Genomic DNA, 5316 nt, shown 5'->3' with positions numbered 1-5316 from the left:
TTTACTAGTTTTTCACATAAGTGAGTATCATCAGTCCTCAGATTAGACGTGACCTTCCCAGGAAAGCCTTCTTTGATCTCCCAAGGCTAGAATAAGCACCATTCAGGCCATAACCTCAGATTTCACATAATGTTATAACTCAATTTTTAGCTGCCTCTCCTACTGGACTGGATACTCCTCCAGAACACAGAGCAAATTACTTCTTGAGTATTCTCACTGCGAGGCCCAAGGCATTTACTGTGTCTCAAATAAACTTTTTTCCAATTGACTCAATGAATGAATGAATGAATGAATGAGATGAGATGAGATGAAAGTACATGACATTGTGTTGGCGACTCTCCTCTGCTCATATTCAGTATTCCTATCATCCCAATCCCTGCCTTTCCCATCCCCCAGATGAACCACTACAATCCTTTGCATTCATTCCACACCTCCTTTTAATTAGTGGCACTCACTTCTTTATCTGGAATGACCAGGATAACACTCAAAATCAAGGTCACTGTGAGACACGATGGTACAATTAGTAGATTCTCAGCGTAAAGACTAAAACTTGTAGAATCCACTTGGGGAGTCCCTTTGAGAACCTTTTTTCTTAGGGTTTCTTCTTCTTTGATTCTTTTCTTTGCGATCTTATGTTTGTTCTCATTCCTTATGACATCATACTCACCCCTCTCTTTTGGCCCTGCTAACTTCAACATCCCCTTGGCTCTTCTATCCTGAGTTCTCAGGTAAAGCTGGCTCCCTCTGCACAAAACCGACATCTGGCACTCTAGAAGGGACAGGCAGAATACAGAGGAAAAAAGGAAACAAATCTAAGGCTTTGACCAGCATCTCACTCCCGTGAGAAATTTGTTTTCCTTCTCCCCACTAAAGTGAGAAAAATATGGAGGACAGAATGAACAGGTGTGCCTATGTGTGTGAAAAAAGGGAAAGATGAGTGGTTTTCATTCATGGAGCATTCTGTCCAGTTGACAACATGTGTGCACCTCACATCCAGTCCAGACTGGCCCATCAGGCCCAAGCCATCCATGCTGGGCTTCTTTATCTGAGACAAATGCCATACGTTAATTAACTATTTGTTCCATCTTCTCTGCTGGTTTCCTTCAGATCCTTGTAGAAGTTGGAGGCAGACAACTAGCAGATATTTTAAGAATCTCGCACCCCACCATTTTTTTTCATATAGTTCCAGGTATACAATAGCATTGCTTCCGGACCAAGGCCAATCCCTCTCTGGTACATGTGACTGTACCTTACCTTACACCAGTAAGCATGACTTCGATTGCTTGTGTCTTCTTTCTCCTGCTTGAAGGAAAGCTCAATCCATCATCATCTCTGAAAGAAATCTGTCCAAATATTCCCATCAATTCTCCCTCTCATGTAGTTGACTTATCCCTGCTCTTCCCTTTACTTCCAAATGCCTACATAGAGCCACCTAGAGCCGCTCAATCTAATTCCTTACCTCCCATTCACTGGCCAAGTCGCCAAGTCACCAAATTGGTTTCTTTGTTATTTTCCAGAAATTGCATTTGCTAAGCTAACAGTGGCCTGTAATTTGCCATATCCAATGAAACTGTTTTCCTTCCAAGAGACATTTTAAAGTCAGCTGTTAAAGTATGTTTTGGGAGCCCCTTGCCCTTTCACAATTATCACCAAGTCTCTGACACCTTTTCCTGGTAACACTTCTTCACAATTCAGCTCTCCATAGTCTATATCTTCTTCTCCTCCTCCCCACTCTCTCCCATTATCTGCTGTTAACTCAAAAGTCTGACAAGAGGCCCAATTTCCCAGTCCCCACATTGTCTGCAGACACTACTATTTGTTCCTGTGTCTTTAGCTGCCAATGACAACTTTTAAATGTCCTTCAATGCTTTGACTTTTTTCTGGGACTTACATCCACATTTCCAAACTATATACAGGACAATTTCATGAAAACATCTTAAGGCGATTGAAATTTAAACTTCTAAAACCTGATCTCATTATCTATCTCTAAACACACTCATCCTGTATCCTTTATGGGACCAAGATGGTCTGGGTAATGATGATTTATTAATTATTTAAATCCACTACCATTTTCTATAGAGAAGATACTATAACGGGGGAGTTCTCATTGATCTACAAAACACTTTAGATGGACGTGAAGCTCAGTTTACCAATGAAAGCTGAGGTGACTTAAATGCTTGGCATAACAAGATTGCAAGTCTCCAGGTCCTATCCCAGAGCAAGAGAGTGAGGCATGAATGCAGGAGTGAGGAGGGAGAGAAAAGAGCAGGTAGAACAATGAAGTAGGGTCTACACTGGTGAAAATAAGTTAGTAAAAGATTGTGAGCGTCAGAGGAGCTAAAAGGAGACACAGGGCATCATAAGTTCTATCGCATGCAGTGGGCAAGGTGAGCCCACCCTGCTCTCCAGTAAAGTATCTTCTACCCACATTTATCAATAGCCTTAGATGGGTGAATAAAGCGTAAGCAATTGTTTCTTGGGTCTGGAATGATATGAGCACAACGATAGAAGGACCATCTTAAAATATAAAAGACAATCGAATTCACAGAAGTAACAATATATTGACAACAAACATGGGGCAGATGTAGACCCTGAGGTAAGTTTGGAGAGATATGGGAGGTCAGAATTACACAGTTGTTGGAAAGAGAGTTGGAATCATTTTTTTTCCCCTTCTGATTAGGAGGTCAGGAAAATTCCTCTAACAGTGAATTTCCTCAACTGCGTTAATAACTTGAGCATGATCAGCCGTCTGAACCACATTAGACTCTGGGATAATCATCATGAATTTCTCCCTCTCCCTCACCTTGGATTGCTCCTGGACTTGTTGGTTCTCATCCATTCTTCCCCTTCCTGCCCCCTACTCTCCATCATAGGGTCCCCCTGAAAGATATATTTCCCATTATCCCATGACAGCTTTGTTCTGGCAGGATCTTGACAGTAGGAGCTCCAACAGGATATGGGAGGGTAACGGAAAGGGAGAAACCAGAAAGTTTCTTGCCCTCCCTCAATCTTTGATGGATCCTTTGGCAGTAGCTGTATCTCATATGTGTATCCAGACAGAATTGTGTGCTTTCCTCTGCCTTCGGGTGACCCCAACCCTGTCCCTGAACCTCCAACCTGGGCAAGAGTAGCATCCTGTGTGGTTCATCTCTGGACGGCTTTACCAACTCCTTTGGGTTCTCAATGTTTCCAGAATATGTTAAGCAGCATCATTTTAATGGTCTCTGCTTTAAACATACAAAATAGTTTTCATTTTGTTGTTGTTGTTTTTTATTAGACTCTCACTGATAAATTACATGAGAACATGTGGCCAAACATCCCCAATGAGCCCTAATGAGAAATATACACTAGGGTTTCATTTTGGATGTTGTATTTCATTCAGCTGATAACATTCCTTGATTTTAATATTAGAAGGACATCTAAAATATTAAGCACATAATCAATTCTAAACAAGGGTACGCCAAGGATAAAATAGCTATAGAATATAAAACGGCTTGTTAATACTTTGAACAAACCAGGGAAAGGCCAAAAAAAGCATTCATCCATTCATTTCTGCACGTACCCATTCGTTTGACAGACATTCACTGGCGTGTTCCCTGAGTCAGATGTTCTTTTTTTTTTCTATAGAGGAGGAATTAGAAGGGAGTGGATGGGGATAGAAAGCCATAAGCAACAAACCTGGCTTCTGCCTCTGAGGAGCTCAGATTCAATTGCAGGAGAAGAGGGTAAACAAATAATTACTGTAACTCCAACCAGCTTCTACAACACCATATATATCTATGTCAGCTGAAGAAGGAAGGACCCCACAGTCATTTCTCATTAAAAACACAGAAATGTTATTTTTGAATAAATCCTTATCTCCTATGAGTTTATTCTTAACTGAAAATCTGTTTTATCCTTCTTCTGTTTGACTTTTCGTTAGCTTGCTCGATGCTGGGTTTGATGCAAGCCTCGCCTTCTCACAGCTACTGGGGGACTGGCAGCCATGTTTTTGTGTTAATTTGATTGATCGTACAGGAAATAAAAACGTACTCTGCCAAAAATAGCAGAGCAGCAAGACAGCAAGACCTGTTTTAAAATTGACTACATTATATGTTTCTTCTTTCCAATTCACTGCATATTTCCCAAAGCAGAGATACATTTAAATTTGATATTCCATAGACTTACCCATGTACTACCCCAAACAATACTTCATTTAATTTAAAAGCCAACTGCCGTCTATGTTGTAACCCACATCTTTTATGAAATGTTACAGCGTAAAGCAAACCTTAACGAATCGCAGATTGTGAGTGATGTCGTGTGGATCACCTCAGCATCTGGAGTGTCACTGGAGAGCCAGAGAAATCTCCATGATCCGCAGCTCTGAGCAGAATTTAAAAGAAGGGGCACAGAAACATTTTTAGAAATCAATTATGTGGAAGAGTGGATATACAAATGGACAATTCCAGACCATATAGGAAAATGGAACTCTGACCCACAATCTGCAGCAACCAGCCAGCAAATCAACTCATCTACAGAACCAGGCCAGGAAGCCAGCCTGCTCTCTATGAGTCAGGCTTGTAAGAAGCCAGACCACTATCTCCAGGGACTGGTCCCCCAAACCAATCAATAACCCCTGTAACGATTGGCCAAATGGGGCTGGAACTTAGTTAATACCTGGCAGCTTCCCTGATTTTTGTTCCTGCTTCTAACTTAAGACCAACAAGATAAAGCCAAATAGGTACCCTGACCAATCATAGAGGATGCCTGTGTCTGCTTAGCCCACCTCCAGGTTCCTCACGCCAGCAGCCTCCATTCAGGGCACAACTGGAGTCACCCCTTTCTCCCCACTGCGCAATTGCCCACTCCTCTGCCTGCCAGGTCTCTGCTAAAAGACAAGTGATAGTGGCCGACTCCTTTGCTACAGTAAGCACTGAAGAGACAGCCTTTGCTTTTCTCATTCGGTTGATCTTTATCTCCACCTATAATTACTCTGCTTTTATTCCATGTGCATTTATTCCACATGTTTATTCCACGTGCATTCAGTTGGCTACGTGAAGCATCACTGTGACGAACAATGCACTCAGGTTTCTAGAACCAGACTAATCGTTGGAGCTTCACCAAGCCACTTCTGAGCCAGGTTCAGAAACTGCGTGTCAAGAGTTTTAATTCTAAACCTCAGTGCATACAAGAAATCCATAAAACTGCTGTAAGAGAGTCCCTACCAAGGTCGATGCCATTTGGGCTAAGCAGAAATGTAGGTTCTGATGGGGACAAAAGCTATGAGCTAAAATCCGTGTGCCTGGAGGACCACTATGTCATAGAAAAGAGAATCGT

The 5316-nt window shown here is 41.9% G+C and overlaps 1 long non-coding RNA gene across 1 annotated transcript; it reads right to left on the bottom strand.

Annotated features, from left to right (window-relative positions):
- Positions 1-616: 616 nt before the first annotated feature.
- On the bottom strand, positions 617-4356 carry LOC125175015 (uncharacterized). The gene is made up of 3 exons (XR_007155641.1): positions 4268-4356; positions 1255-1343; positions 617-769 (listed from the first exon to the last, which is right to left on the bottom strand). It is a non-coding gene; the product is annotated as an uncharacterized LOC125175015 (long non-coding RNA).
- Between the last annotated feature and the right edge of the window lie 960 nt (positions 4357-5316).

This window comes from Prionailurus viverrinus, chromosome A1, assembly GCF_022837055.1.
Source record: "Prionailurus viverrinus isolate Anna chromosome A1, UM_Priviv_1.0, whole genome shotgun sequence".
NCBI lineage: Eukaryota > Metazoa > Chordata > Mammalia > Carnivora > Felidae > Prionailurus > Prionailurus viverrinus.
This window is presented reverse-complemented; position numbering and strand designations above follow the sequence as displayed.